The sequence below is a fragment of the Mustela lutreola genome, chromosome 9, assembly GCF_030435805.1.
Source record: "Mustela lutreola isolate mMusLut2 chromosome 9, mMusLut2.pri, whole genome shotgun sequence".
NCBI lineage: Eukaryota > Metazoa > Chordata > Mammalia > Carnivora > Mustelidae > Mustela > Mustela lutreola.
In genome coordinates, this window is record NC_081298.1 from 105,941,323 (window position 1) to 105,957,367 (window position 16,045).

The following is a 16,045-nucleotide window of genomic DNA, read 5'->3' on the forward strand; positions in this document are numbered from 1 at the left end:
AATCTAATCCTCAACTGTCCAGCCGGGTTCTCCTCCAACCCCTGGTCACAGAGGAGAGATGCAGGACTGAGATTTGGCTGATGAAGGGACCCGATCCCTGTGACCATCATGGCTGGTTCAAGGATGAGCTTGTGACTGATCCAAGGATTACAATTTTTTTCCTCTTCAAGCAATGGTGCAATAAATATTCTGTACAGATACGTCTGCTTTCTTTCTTTCTTTCTTTCTTTTTTTTTTAAGATTTTATTTATTTATTTGACAGGAAGAGAGAGATCACAAGTAGGCAGAGAGGCGGGCTGAGAGAGAAGGCGAGGCAGGCTCCCTGCTGAGCAGAGAGCCCATACTGCTCAGCAGGGGTCGATCCCAGGATCCTGAGATCATGACCCAAGCTGAAGGCAGAGGCTTAACCCACTGAGCCACCCAGGTGCCCCATGACATCTGCTTTCATTTGTCCAATTATTCCCATGGGGTAAATGCCTGGTTTGAAATTGCTGAGTCATATGTACATATGTATGTTGGTGTGTTTTGTGAGGTTGCCCTCCTGAAAAGCTGGCCCAAATTTACACCATCCCAGGGAGGGTTGGTTCTGCACACCCCAGCAACAGCTGGTGTTGTCAATCTTTAAATGTTTGCCTGTCTGAGAAGTGAGGGCAGCTGTTGAAATCTGTCCCCAGTCTTGGGCCTCTTTCTGGGTCATGTTCCCACATGCTTGTCCCTCTAGTTACCTACTCCTGGCGTTGCTTTTAAATCTCTTGCCTGGTCCTTCATTCAGCTTTATGGATCTCCTTGTATCCTGTTCTCACTCTACGAGACTGGAAAAAGAGTCTTTACTATATACAGTTTCCTTTTCCTTCTAGCTCCTTGTAGGTACGAAGAACAGTTTGGAACCCAATGATTATTTTTTGAATGAATGAATAAAAGATGAATGAATGAAAACCCTTCATGACCCACCTGTTTCCTGTACAGTTCTGAGTGGGGCTGTACAGCTGGGTCAGTGTTACTCTGAATAGACAAATAAATGCCCAGGGACCTCTGGTTTTAGGAATCCACCCTCAAACACATGCACTGATTCTATCTCTGAACTCTGATGACTTGTTTCTCCATGAGCTCATATGTCTAGTTGGATGCCTTCATCTCTAAGTGGCACAATTTAGTTCAATGAAGGGTCCTACTCCTTTCAGAGCTTTTCTACCATCCCAATCAACCCACCAACACTGCAGGATCAAGTTCAATTTTCCATTGCTGTGCCCCTGAGTTCTGACTGTACGTGGAATCTGGAAAAATAATTAACATTTGTTGAGGGCTCACCATTTGCCAGACTTGGTGCTCGGAATTTTACATACTTCATTAGTCACATTCTTCATGGTCCCTGCGATGTCCACAGGCTCTTTTAAAGGGAATTTCCACTCCAGCCATTCCCAGAGGGAAGTTGGGGTACACAAACAGTTTGGCTGTCATGCTTTATACCTCAACTTTTGTTCATCAGTCAAGTCCTGTCTTTAAAATTTAAGTCTTCAAAATTTAAGTTTCTCATTAGGTCTGGCCTTGGCTGTTTAGTCTTTCTGCATGGAGTAAATAGGATTCTACCCTACCCCCTTTTTTTTAGTGTTGTGAAATTGACTATTGTTTGTTTATTAGAACATGATTTTTGTACGTTGTTTTTTTATTTGGCTACTTTTCTAAATCTTCTCATTTTGATGATTTTTTAAGCATATTCTCTTTGATTTTCTAAGTAGACAGTATCTTTTAAGTAGTAAGTCTTGTAATGGATAAGGTAATGATGATGCTTTAATAGCATTTAGAGATATAATTCACATATTATACAACTTACCCATTTAAAGGGTAAAATTTGATATTTTTAGCATATTCATTGTTGTTCATCATAATTAATTTTAAAACAGTAAATGGTAATTTTTTAATTCCTTTCTTTTTTCCTTCCTAATTGACTTGGATCACCAGTAGACTGGTGAGTAGTAACAGTGATGGTGGAAAAATTTGTCTTATTGCTGATGTTTCTAGAATGTCTGATTTTTCCCCATTGAATAAGATATTTCCTAATGGGTTTTGGTAGCTAGGCTTTATCAAGGCAAGAAAGTTTCCTTTTACCCCTCGTTTGCCAAGAATGTTATGTTCTTATTTAGAAATAAGCACACATTTTATCAAATCCATTTATCAAGGCATTTATTGTGATGGGAATAATCTTTTCTGCCTTTCAATCTATTAATGTGGCAAGTTAATAGATTCTCTGCTTAAAACTTAAAAATCTTTACAGTCTCTGTGTATAATCCTTGGAAAACACCACTGGATTCAATTTGCTGGTAGTTTATTTAGAATGTTGGGCCTTTAAGTTTTTAGTGCAATTAATCCATAGTTTTCTTCCTTTCTTTGTTGGTTTCTTTCTTTTTTTTTTTTAATGTGCTGTGGTGAGCCAAGGTCACACTTTTTTTCCGGGTATTTCCAAGTACTGAGTAAGCAAGACTGAGGAAGGTACATGCCTATAGCTATTTCTGATCAATGTGGGACTCCTCTAATGGGAAGTCTCTGCTCTGGGGCTTCTCATTTGGGTGGGCAAAGACTTGGTCAGATCTGCATCCTGGTCTGACAGCTTCCCCTGCCTAATCCAGATGCTCCCCTTTCTCTGGCATAAGTGTTTTTGCCCCTAAAACTGTGCTCCTAACTTGAGTAGACCTCCCAGAGCCCCCATTAGACCAATATGCCATCTTTCCAACTTGGCATCTAGACTTGCAGACTTATGTTTCGTACACTCTGAGAATTTATGTACCATAGAGAGAGTCAGGTCCTTGAAAATCAGATGTAATTCGCCAATGAAACCATCTGAGCCTGGTTTCGGCTTTTTGTTAAAGGGAAAGAACTCTCACAACAGTTCTAATTTCTTCTGTGTTTTTTGGCCTGTTCAAGTTTTCTGTCTCCTCTTAGACCAGTTTTGGTAATTTGTATCTTCCTAGAAAACTCAGCATTTCTACCTAGATTTAAAAAATTTTTATTAACATTCGTTTCTTTTTAGAAAATTTTAGAATGCTTTAAAATCTCAATAGTTGTGTTTCCTTTTTTCATTTTAAATGTTAATTGTTCTTTAAATTTTTATTCATGTATCTTATTTATGAGATTTAGTTAGATTTGTCTATAGCAATATGATCTTTTCGAAGATCAAGATTTTGTTTATTAATCAACTTTATTTTCAATGTGTTTACTCCATCTCTTTAAATTCTAATTTTTATATTCCACGCATCTAATTTCTTCAGGTTTATTTTTGCTGAACTTTCATTCCAGCTTCTTGACTTTAATGCTTCCTTAATTTATTCTGAATTCTTCTTGTTTCTAATAAATTTTCCTGAGTCCTCTTGGATCAGGTCCCATAGGTCCCTGAAAACACAGTGTCATTTTGGCTTATTTCTGGTTTATAATTTCCTTCTCATCCCAAGAGTTACTTTAATTTTTTTTTTTTAAAGATTTTATTTATTTATTTATTTGACAGAGAGAGATCACAAGTAGGCAGAGAGGCAGGCAGAGAGAGAGGAGGAAGCAGGCTCCCTGCTGAGCAGAGAGCCCGATGCGGGACTCGATCCCAGGACCCTGAGATCATGACCTGAGCCGAAGGCAGTGGCTTAACCCACTGAGCCACCCAGGCGCCCCCAAGAGTTACTTTAAAAGAGACTTTAAAATTTCCAAAAAGATTTTAAATTTGGCTACTTCTTGTGTTTTGTTTTGCAATTTCTAATTTTATTGCATAGTGACCAAATAATAAGATTTGTGTGCTTTCTGAAATTTGCTGGGGTTCTCTTTGTGGTTAAATATGTGGCCAGTTTGTAAAAGGGCCATGGTTGTCTGGAAAAAAATGAGTACTCTCTTTTGGTACAATGTTTTATTTATGTACATTAGATACACTTCAGAACTCTAGGGTGATATACATTGAAGCATATGACCATCATTTTAGCGGACTGTAGCTTTTATCAATAGGAACTAATCTGTGTTTGCTGGGATGATTTTTATCTTATTATTTTTTTTAATTTTATTTGTTTATTTGAGAGAGCGAGAGAGAGAGCACGAGCAGGGGGAAGGGCAAAGGGAGAGGGAGAACCAGACTCCTCACTGAGCAGGGAGCCTGGTGCGGGGCTTGATCGCAGGATCCCGGGATTATGACCTGAGCCTAAGGCAGATGTTTAACCAACTGAGCCACCCAGGTGTCCCTATTTTATTTTTTTTAATTGTAGCAAAAAAAACACATAACATAAAATTTGCCACTTTCACTGCTTTTAAGTGCACAGGGCAGTGGGATTAAGTACATCACATCTGTTGTGCAACTGTTACCACCATCCACCCACAGAATTCTTTTCATCTTGCAGAACTGAAACTCTGTACCCATTAAGTAACAACTCCCCATTCTTCTCTCCTCCCAGTTCCAGGCAGCTGCCATTCTACTTTCTGTCTCCGTGAATCTGATTATTCTAGGATCCCGTGAATCTGATTATTCTAGGATCCTCCTGTAAGTGGAATCATACAGTATTCAACCCTTTGTGACTGGATTATTTCGCTTACGTAATGTCCTCAAGTTTCATCTATGATATTGCACGTGACAGAATTTCCTTTCCTTTCAAGACTGAGTCATATTCTGCTGTATGTACAAACTACTTTTTGTTGTTTATCTAACCGTCTGCTGAAGGACACATGAGGCTCTTTCCCATTAGCTACCATGAATACCACAGCTATGAACATGGGTGTGCAAATATCTCTTTGAGTCCCTGTTTTCAATTCTTTGGGTAATGTACTTAGAAGTGGAATTGCTAGATCATGTGGTAATCCTATTTTTAATTTTTTAGGAGACCATTCTGCACCATTTTACATCCCCATGAACAGGGCACAAGGGGTCCAATTTCTTCACATGCTTTCCAACACTTCTTGTTTTCTATTTTTTGTGTTTTGTTTATAGTAACTATCCTAATGGGTGTGATGTTGTATTGTTTCTGGTTTTATAGTTACTGTGTAACCTATGATACCTATTTGGGTAGTATCTATTTCCTTCTGCCTTTATTTTTTTCTTCAAGTTTTTATTTAAATTTCAGTTAGTTAACCTACAGTATAATATTCATTTCAGGAGGGAATTGAGCAATTCATCGCTGACATGTAACACTCATCGCAAGTGTCCTCCTTAATCCCCATCACCCATTTCACCCATCCCCCCCTCGTCTCACTCTCTCAACCTTCAGTTTGTTCTCTAGAGTTAAGAGTCTGTTTTGTGGGGTGCCTAGGTGGCTCAGTGGGTTAAGCCTCTGCCTTCGGCTCAGGTCATGATCTCAGGGTCCTGGGATCGAGTCCCGCATCGGGCTCTCTGCTCGGCGGGGAGCCTGCTTCCCCCTCTCTCTCTGCCTGCCTCTCTGCCTGCGATCTCTCTCTGTCAAATAAATAAATAAATAATCTTTCAAAAAAAAAAAAAAAAGAGTCTGTTTTGTGGTTTACTTCTCTCTCTCTCTTTCCCCCCATGTTCATCTGTTTTGTTTCTTTCTACTTTTATTTTCAAAGTTTCTGCATAATTTTCTTTCAGATATACCTTTTGGAAATAGGATATAACTTTTTTTTTCTTTTCTTTTCTTTTTTTAGCCTAAACTGAACATTTAGGTCTTGTAATTGGCTAATTTAGCCTATTCAGGGGCACTCTGATTACTTATACAACTAGAGTTTTCCTTGTCATGTTGTTTGTATGTTCTCTATCACCCTTTCTTCCTTTTTTTTTTTCTATCTTTTCTTTAGCCGATCAGTTTTTCTTTCTTCCCTTGCTTCTCTTATTGTGGGTTGGAAATGATACTATCTATGCCTATTCTTTTGGTGGTTACCATAACATTTTTAAGACATAGTTAAACATAATTTTCTAAAGCATTTTGAATTCATCTAGATCAAAAGTTAGCAAACTATGGCCTGTGTGTCAAATCCAATCTACAGTCTGCCTTTGTACATCCTGCAGGTAAGAATAATTTTTATGCTTTTAAGTAGTTGAAAAAATCAAAAGAAGAATAATATTTTGTGACACATGAAATTCTATAATTCAAATTTCAGCATCCATAAGGCAAGTTTTATTGGAACATAGTCACTTTTTTTTTTTTTTTTTTTTTAGCCTATGTGTCATCTAGAGCTATGATGGCAAAGCCTAAAATATCTGCAATACTGAATACATTTACTGATTTCAATGAAGCTAATTTAAAGGCCTTTTCTGGGCAAAACTATCCTTTGATGGGGGAAAAATTCTATGATGAAAAGGAGCATAGAGAACTTTCTGAGGTGAGGGAAATATTCTATATCTTGATGGGGGGTTAATTACACAGTTTAATGCACTTGTCAAAAATCAGCTCTTGTATGCTCAATATTTGTGCCTTTTGTTGGATGTAAATTTTATATCAAAGAAAATGTATCAAATATTGAACTTCAGGTAATGGTAAGCATGCTTGAATATTAGGGGGAAGTATACAGGTGTCTGTAACCTACTTTGAAATATATAAAAAATAAGATGAGTAAATGAATAATTCAGTGGACAGACATGTGATAAAGCAAGTGGAATAAAGTATTAATGGCAGAATCTAGGTGGTGACTGTTCTTGATGAAATTTAAATACCTGTTCTGCCTTTAAGACATTTGTCTTGACACAAAGTAGTTTATGCGCAACACATCTGGTCCCAGCCTTAAATGATTTCATGTATAAAGAAATGAAAGCCAGGGGCGCCTGTATGGCTCAGTGGGTTAAAGCCTCTGGCTTCATTCAGCTCAGGTCATGGTCTCAGGGTCCTGGGATCAAGCCCTGCATTGGGCTCTCTGCTCGGCATGGAGCCTGCTTGCCCCTCCCCCTCTGCCTGCCTCTCTGACTACTTGTGATCTGTCTCTCTGTGTGTGTGTGTGTGTCAAATAAATAAATAAAATCTTAAAAAAAAAAAGAAAAGAAAGAATGAAAGCAAAGCCAGAAGGAAGAGATGGCGGGACCAGTGATCTCGCCTAGTTTGAGCCAGCAGCTCATCTGGTACTCCCTATTTTTGAGGCCCTGCTGTCCCTGTTGATACTCCATAGAGTCCCTTTCTTTCTAAGCCTGAGAGAATTACAGAAGTCTAAGTAGTCTCCTGAGACTTGGCTTATGGCCAGAACCCTGGCTGTGTGAGAAACTTCTGGAACCCCACTTGGAAAATGGAAAAGTAGCAGAGTCTGGCTATGTTAGCTCTGGAAGGGCCTTAGACACCACTTTACAGATAAGGAAACAGGTCCAGACAGAGCAAGTGGCTCACCTAAACCCACAGGGAGCTGTGATAGCAGAGCCAGTACTCCACCCCGAGTCTCCTGGCTGCTAGCCCTGTTTGAGCTGCAGCCAATCTGATGGTTTCCAGAGAGCACTGATGGGAGGAGTCCCACAGTTCATGAGGTAGTAGCAGCCTTATTGTGAGGGGACCTGGGTTCAACCCCTGGCTCTGCCACCTGGGGCAAGTTACTTCATCTCTTCGCTTGGCTTTCCTTGGGGTAATAACAATATCTCCCTCCTGCAGTGTTGTGAGGTTTAAATGGAGCATTGCATATGGAGCAGTGAGCATGACGCCTGGACTCAGGAAGAGCTCCTTCCACTGGAACCAGTGTTGCGCTCGTTACTAGTAAGTGCACTGTTCTTGTGAGTCTGAGAAGCCAGATCTTGGCTCCTGTGCTACCCACATAGCTGTGACCATAATCCTCACACAGCCATGCCCAAGGAAGGAGTCTTTTCCCTATTTTACAAATAAGGAAACCGATATGCATGTCCAACCACATGTCTTCAGATCTGGATCAAGCACAAATAATTCTCTTGGCGGTTCTCAGCAAAATGACCTTTCAGCCATCCATCTGTTGTTTTCTCAAACTCCTCCAGCTTCAGTATTCAGTTCAGTTCAGTTATGGTCTGGGGCCATGTTTTGGGGGTAGCATGTCCTGAACCCCATCCTATGCAGCATCTTGGGGCTTGTCCGAAGTGATGATGGTGCCTCCCCCAACCCAGAGCTACTGAAACAGATCTCTGGAGGTGGGACCAAGGATCTGTTCCAACAAGCTCTACAAAGCAGAGAAGTGCTGTGCTAAGGGACTGATAAGGGGTTGGTGGAGAGTCCCTTTGGATTTGTTGAGACCTCATAGGGATCAGGTTCAGGGTGGAGCGTCTGCAGCCTTGAATGCTGGCGTTTCTGCTGTATCGTTTTTATGCTGACGTTTGTGCTGACATTTCTTATGTTAGCATTCACTCTCCACACTACCATTGACGGATGTCTCACCTAAGACCTCAAAGGTGCCTAGTGTCTTGCTCTGAGACTTCTTCCTTTTCATCTCGCTGGAGCTCATAAGGAAGGAGTCACTTAATGAGGGTTCTATCACAGACTCCACAGCCAGGGAGATGGCTGGTGAGCGCTGATCCTCAGTCACTGCCGTGGGTCACCATGGTGGGGACCGTGCTGGGACGAACCAAACCAGACGCCCTGACCACACAGGAAGCTGCACAATGAACACGTGTTTCTTCAACAACAATCACCTCCGTGTGCTGTGGTTTAAGAACTCATCAATATTCTCAAATGCACAGGGCAGAACTCTCAAGGCCCATTCAAGTTCACACAATGGCTTACTGGAGGCAGATGGGCTTTTAGGGGAGCAGAAGAGTGGCAACATAGGAAATTTTCTCCTCCTCCTGACCAAACCCGGCTCCCCTCATCTCCCTCACCTCTGCTTTATTTACACTTTTCTGTTACCACTCCTGCTGCTTGTCGCTCCCAGTCCAGATGACCTCCAACCTCGGTCACCAGAGACAAAAACTACCCAGAGTCCAACGTGCAGCTGGAACGCCATCCTGGAGCTGGTGCCCTGGCAGTGAATAGCTCACCTCTTCACCAAACTTGATCCAAATCTGGCCTCCTGCCCAGCAGGGTCCAGCGCCAGGGGGTGCCTGGCACGAGATTAAGTTATATAATCTGTTAACAGTAGAGTTGCACTTAATAAAAGCCAATATGCTTCTGAACACACATGTGGCGGGAGAAAAGAAGCAAGTCGCAGCTCTGTGGGGGAGCAGAGGAAGGGCTTGGACTGGGTGTGGGGGCCGATGTGCATCGGAAGACTGAAGGTCCAAGGTCCTACCAGTCAATGGAGGCATCTTTGCTAGGGCTCGGAACAACGGCCATTTGTCGCAAATGTTTCTTGGCACTGTTCCAGACACTGGGACTATAAAGACCAGCACCAGAGATGGTGGGATATCAGGCAAGGATGAGGGGGTGGTTCCTGAAAATTATCCCTCAAGAAGATTAATTGTAGGGCGCCTGGGTGGCTCAGTGGGTTAAGCCGCTGCCTTCGGCTCAGGTCATGATCTCAGGGTCCTGGGATCAAGTCCCGCATCAGGCTCTCTGCTCAGCAGGGAGCCTGCTTTCCCCTCTCTCTCTCTGCCTGCCTCTCGATGTACTTGTGATTTCTCTATGTCAAATAAATAAATTAAATCTTAAAAAAAAAAGAAGATTAATTGTAAATATTATTGCATTGGAGTTCTTAGCCTTCTTGATTGCATGCTTGCTTCTGTCCTTCCTTCATCCCCTCCCCTTCCTTGGTTCCCCCCTTTCTCTCTCTCTTTTTCTTTCTTCTTCCTTCCTTCCCTTCCTCCTTCCTTCTTTCCTGCCGGCTTTGCCCCCTTCTTTCCTTCCTTCCTTCCCTCCTTCCTCCCTCTTTTTAGGTAAGGACGACTGTCTGGGGAAGGTGCCTTGGCTCTAATTGACCTCAATCAGTGCTAACTTGTATGTTTGTAAAGGTCACCCGATGACACTGGTGGAAAAAATAGGCAAAGAAATTTAAACACAGATTTAGTAAGTCTCCTTAGGGATATGACCTCACAACGAAAAGAATTACATGTTTTTGTAAACAAGGACTTTAAAGGTCTTTTTCAAATACAAGCTCTGGAGATGACAAATATATACCTACTAGGGAAATGGAGGAGAAAAATTGTCCCAGTATTATGTGGGGATGGCTAATTGGGGTTTGGGGTAAAATTTCCAAGGTCGGCATCACATGTGGGTTCAGAAAGTACTGGATCTCGGACCTCTTAAGTGAAATGGCAATGATGTGGGAAACTGAATGGGAGGGATCATTTCCCTGGAAGACTCTGAAACAGGGCAGCCCCCTTTTCTAGCTAGACTCAGCCCCTGGGGAGGGTCAGTATCACTTTTGCTCTTCATCTCTGCTTCCAAACCATTCTCCCTGCTTCCCTCTGAAAAAAGCCAGTGGGCTTCTGACTCCCCCTCGGGATCTCACCAAGCTATCCCACTGGTGCCCTCCTAGTTGCAGGCACCTGCTGACTCCAGGGGACTTCCTGTCATTCCTTGAGGACTTTGATTCACTCTCATGCTCTCCAGCACTGTTTTAGCTCCAGCTTTATTTCTCGGTGATTTCAAAACCCACAAAGATCCTCCCCAAGTCCCAGTGTCTTTGTCCACTCAGGCTGCTGTCACAGATTGTCAGAGACTGGGCAGCTTAAAGACAGAAATGTATTTCTCACTGTTCTAGAGGCTGGGAAGTCCAAGATCAAGGCAGACTGAGTGTCTAGTAAAGACCTACTTCCTGGTTCATACTCTACCTTCTTCTCCCTGGGTCCTCATATGGCAGAAGAAGCAAGGGTCTCTCTTTTATAAGGGCACTAATCCCATTCATCAGGGCCCCACCCTCATCTAACCACCTCCCAAAGGTCGGTCTTCCAAAAACCATTGCATCAGGGAGTCAGATTCAACATATGAGTGGGGGGTGAGGGGGGCACAATCATTTAGTCTATAGCACCCAGCCTCCAATTCCATGACCTATGCGTGGAGACCAGTGACCTTGTCACCTCCCCCTCAACCACTCACTTCCACAGACATACCCTAGAACCCACCACTACCACTGACTAGAGAGCCTTCGGTCGTGTCAGTTTCTTGTGTCCCACGCTCCAGTCACTACACCCTGTTTCTCCAGCTCACTCCTTCTCTAAAACAGACTGCAATAATTCTCCTTCCACCTCAGATATGCGATCTCTGATATAACCATGTCTACCACTAATATTTAGCCCCTTCATTGACTCATTTCCTTACCCAACTTCTTAAACCCCTCAATAGCATCTTTGGTGGAGTAGATCGCTCTACCTTCCTGACACAGTCCTGGTTTGGATTTATGCTCTCCTTGGATCTCCTCCCACAATGCTAGCCACTCCTTCTCATATCTCTCTGACCCTGATCACCAGGAATTCCCCAAGGTTCTGGCTTTGGACATTTCCCTGTCACTCTTTGCCAACCTCACCAAGTCTCAAGGACTGAGTGACTCCCAAAGTTAGCTCTTTAACCTAGATCTTGACCCTAAACACCAAATTTCTGTCTCTAACTTACAACCCAACCTCTCTACTTGGATGTCTAATGGGCATCTTAAACCCAACACCACCTATCCCTCCACTGTGTTCTTCCTGATCTTCATCTCAGAAAAGGACAAAGCCAGTTGCTTGGGCCCAATGAGCTGGCAGTCACCCTTGAGTCCCTTCTTCCTTTCATGTCCTGCATGCAATCAGTTGGTAGATCCTGTTGGCTTACATTCAGAACCCTGTGCTTCTTACCCTGGCTGCTAATATGGTCCAAGCCACTGTCATCTCCCATCTGGATTATTCCAGTAGACTCCTAACTGGTCTCTCTACCTCTGCCCTCAACTTTGCCATCCATTCTTCATAAAGCAACCTGAGTAAACCTTCTGGAACTCAAGTCAAATAGATTTCAACTCACTTGTCAACACTCACTGATTGTTAACAGTCGCCTGAAGTGCCCTGTGGAGAACTAACGCTTGATTTGGAGAAAAGAATGCCATGGTCATTTGGCACTGCGTGCCAAGGCCCAGGAAGAAGGAGTGGGATGTTTGAGCCACAGAATTACATGGCATAAGACAAGGCTTCTCTCCTTGGTGGACCTGCTTGGTCTGCGTTCCCCAGAGAGGGGGGAATCAGTGGGCAGGTCGTTTAGTCAAGAAGTGATTCCAGGAGGGGGAGTAAGACAGAGAAAGGCTAGATGGGAAAGGAAGAAAGCCAAAGCAGAGTATCTTAATAAGTAGGTCACCTCTAAGAGCATGCAAGCCTCGGGGCCGGGGGCACCTCTGGAAGAGGGTTGGGAACACACCTCAGAATTGTCCCACCTGAGGGGAAGGGTGTAGAATCTGTTCTCAAATGCCCCTCAGCTTCCAGTGCACCAAAGATGAGGCCCCAAGATGGAGGTCATGGCCAGCAGGTGGATGCCCTCGGCCCTTATAAACAGGATGCTGTCAGAGTCTTCTCCAGTGCCCTAACCACCCTGCTCTGACAACAGAGTTCAACCCCAACAACTTGCTCCTCCAGAAAAACAGGTCAGACCCAAAGCTAACTAGGGAAAGCTGGGTGGCCCAGTGGGGCGGACAGAGGCTCCGGAGTCAGCCAAACTTGGGTCCACATCTTGGCCCAAGCTGGGACTTCAGATGAGTTACAGGACTTCCCATCATCCTCATATTAACCGAGAAGTAACATAACAGCTCCTGCCCGTGGGGTGTTGTGAGGATCCCCTGAGACTCCCTGTTTAGATTCTTCCCCGACACTCACCCCACAACTCATCCGCACAGCTTGTCACACAGCCGCCTCCACACACACATAAAGCATAAACTGCCCAGAAGCTCGGCCCCTGTCTAGGCCTAACATTGAGCGTATGCATGACAGCAGTGGGCTGTGGGGCAGGAAGAAGTTGTTAGAACTTTCTTTTATCCTTATTTTTAGTTATCCTTTTTTAAAGTTTTGTTTTTGCTTTTGTTTTATAACAACCATAATAGAATTGAGCAAGTGCATGATTTATGCATAAATAAAGGTACAAAAATTAGGGAGTGTGCTCAAAAATATCTCAAGGGTGTATGATCCAAATAGTTCAGAGACGGCTGCCATAGATCCTTATTTCTTGGCCTGGGTAACACATGTCTGGCCTCATTCCTGCTCAGGACTCTCCCCATAGCCCGCCCTGCCTGTAGTCTCACTCTTTCCTCCTAGAATTACATCCTGCAGCCGTTTGGTCCCTGGCTTCTCACAGTTCATAAAGAAAAAAGTGTTACTTGTTCCATGTATGATCTTGCCCCTTCCTAGGCCTCTCCCCACAGCACCACCACTGTTGTCTCCCACACCTGTTGCTTTCTAAGGCAGAAACTGTCAGGGTCTTCGTGTGGGCCACAGACCAAGATCAGTTTCATGCGTTAGTTGCCCTGAACTTGCCCACTTCCTGGGCCATATCCTACGGTTCCTGGTCCCCCACCTGGGCTACATGCCTTTGTAGTTCCCAGGGCAGACCCTGAGCTCTCACGTCTGTTTCTTTCCTCAAGATGTGCCTGTCCCCAGGCCTGCAGATCTAAATCCCATCAGATTCCCAGGCCCAACTCAGCAGCCCCAAGGAGCAGGGCCACTGGGTAACATCTTCCAGAACCTTCTAGAAACTGTACCTGCCTGGACCCAGTGACACTTCCCAGGGGCTGCTTTGGGTCAGGTTCAGCTACATAATTTGTGGGCTCAAGATAAAAATGAAAATCAAGGCCCCTTATTCAAAAAAGAAGAGGGGCACCTGGGTGGCTCAGTGGGTTAAAGCCTCTGCTTTTGGCTTGGGTCATGATCCCAGGGTCTTGGGATCCAGCCCCATGTCGGGCTCTCTGCTCAGCAGGGAGCCTGCTTCCTGCTCTCTCTCTGCCTGCCTCTCTCCCTACTTGTGATCTCTGTCTGTCAAATAAATAAATAAAATCTTAAAAAGAAGAAGAAGAAGAAGTAAAGCTGCCATTAAATGTACTAAAATAGAAAGCTTTTTCTTTTCTTCCCAAAACTCTCTCTTCTCCCTTCATGGTGTTTTTTTGGTTTCCTATTCAGTTGCGCTCCCTCGGGCAAGGGGCTGCGATGGCAGACCCTCACCGGCACCATGCCACCTGTGTCTTCCACAACTTGGTGCTCACACATCGTGGGCTGTGGGGTTCCTTCTCCCACTGGAAGGGGCTGGATTAGCATGTTGAGGCAGGCTTCTCCCATCACATAGGTGGGCGAGCCCCCGGGGGGTTGCAACCTGCACACTGGGCAGCTCTAGGTATCTCTAGGCAAGAATCTCGCCTCTGCCGAGTGCACCATGCCACCAGCCCAGGGCAGAGACAGCTGCCATCCCGCCGTGTCCTGAGACACAGCCGGGCCCTCCGGGCCCGGGTCCCTCTGGCCAAGGCAGGGAGTGGCAGTGGCTGCTGGACCAGGGCAGGGAGGGGAAACTAGCTGAGAAGAGGACACCAGGTGGAAGGAGGCCGGGCAGCCAAAGACCACATCCGGGGGAGACAGCAGAGATAGGACAGTGCTTGCGCCGAGGCCACCAGCTACCAGCGCGTGTTTCACTGTCCTATTGGACTTTACTTCCACAACACCAGCTCAGGGATTCATTTACTAAAAAACCTCATGCACCCCCACCAAGTCCACTGCAGTGTTATTTACGACAAAATATGGAAAGACACTAAGTATGAATCAATGGATGAATGGAAAAAGAAAATGTGGTATATACACACACACACACACACACACATATATATATACAACTGGATTTTATCCAGCTATAAAAAAAAAGAAGAAGAAATTCCTGCCACTTGTGAGAACATAGATGGACCTTGAGGGCGTTATGCTAAGTGAAATAAGACAGAGAAAAACAAATATTACATGATCTCGCTTATATGTGAAATTTGAAAATAACGCCACCACAAAACTGAGTTCCTCGATACAGAGAACAGACTGGCATTTGCCAGAGGTGGGGAGGATGGGTCAAAGGTACAAACTTCCAGTTATAAGATAACAAGCCATAGAGATGTAATGTCAAGGACGGTGACTATTAATTATACCATATTCCATATTTGAAAGCTGCTAGGAGAGGAGATCGTTGTGTAACTCTGTATGGCGATAGATGTCAACTAGACTACTGTCGGATCATTTCTCTGTATGCGCAAATATTGCTTCACTGTGTTGTACACCCAGAACTAATTTATGCCTCAGTTAAAAACTTCAAGACAAGGCAAGAGCACAAAGTCCCAAACGCAGAAGCTTTCTGACTATGGGACCTGTGGGACTGCACTGGTCTCCCACACATAGGTCCCGCCCTGCTTTAGATTATAGTTATTCATGCATAGTGTGTGTGTCGAATCTCCTCACAGAGTTTGATGTTTCCCCACCGCAGGCTGCTACACAAAATGCCTTGAGGTGACAGGTGGACAGGCATTTAAAACACTTGAATAGTTTAATAGTTTATATTTATTGTGATGTGTATTAGAAAAAATCATGACTATCACAATCCATAATCTCGCAGCGATACTGTGTCAGTTCACGCTGCTTTGACAAAACATTGTCAGCTGGCTGGCTTAGCAGTGACAGATATTTCTCTCTCACAGTTCTGGGGGCTGGAAGTCTGAGATCAGGATGCCGGCATGGTCAGGCTCCGGTGGGAGACCTCTTCCTGGCTGCCAACTGCCCATCTCTTGTAGCCTCTGGGGGTGAAAAGAGAAAGAGAGCTCTCTGGGGTCCCTTTTACGGGAGCACTGGTCCCATTCCTGAGGGGTCCATCCTCATGACCTAAGCACCTCCCAAAGGTCCCACCTCCTCATACCAGCAATATAAGAATTTTGGAGGGACACAAACCTTCAGTCCATAATAGATACATAAGCTCTCTTAGAAACAAATTTATTGAAGGGAAACAATCAGTTCCTCTGAAGAAAAATATTAAGTAAAAGATTGTAAATGTGATAGTCAGATATGGTAAAAAATGAGAACAGTCCTCAGAGTTTGAGAAACACCACACTGGACTGTGAGTTCTTCACAGTCATATAAAGCTTGTCATATATGTCATACGGGCCTAGATATCCCTCTAATTGCTCCTCAGTCTCCCTGAATGTCCCCTTTAGGGGCAGCCAATGCCAAGCGAATGAATCGGAAAATTATCCAATGACAACTTGGGCACCTGCAGCCTGAGCTTCTCTTTTGAAAATTTCA

At 44.1% G+C, this 16,045-nt stretch overlaps 1 protein-coding gene and 1 long non-coding RNA gene across 2 annotated transcripts in view; one reads left to right on the forward strand and one right to left on the reverse strand.

Moving 5' to 3' along the window:
- IMMT (inner membrane mitochondrial protein) overlaps positions 1–16,045 on the reverse strand; it is a 240,552-nt gene that overhangs the window by 48,266 nt on the left and 176,241 nt on the right. The window lies entirely within an intron of this gene.
- LOC131840406 (uncharacterized) overlaps positions 1–16,045 on the forward strand; it is a 68,689-nt gene that overhangs the window by 43,621 nt on the left and 9,023 nt on the right. Inside the window, exons 3-4 of the long non-coding RNA XR_009357337.1 lie at positions 6,128–6,291; positions 7,536–7,637. This is a non-coding gene — a long non-coding RNA (uncharacterized LOC131840406). The remainder of the gene's footprint in view (positions 1–6,127; positions 6,292–7,535; positions 7,638–16,045) is intronic.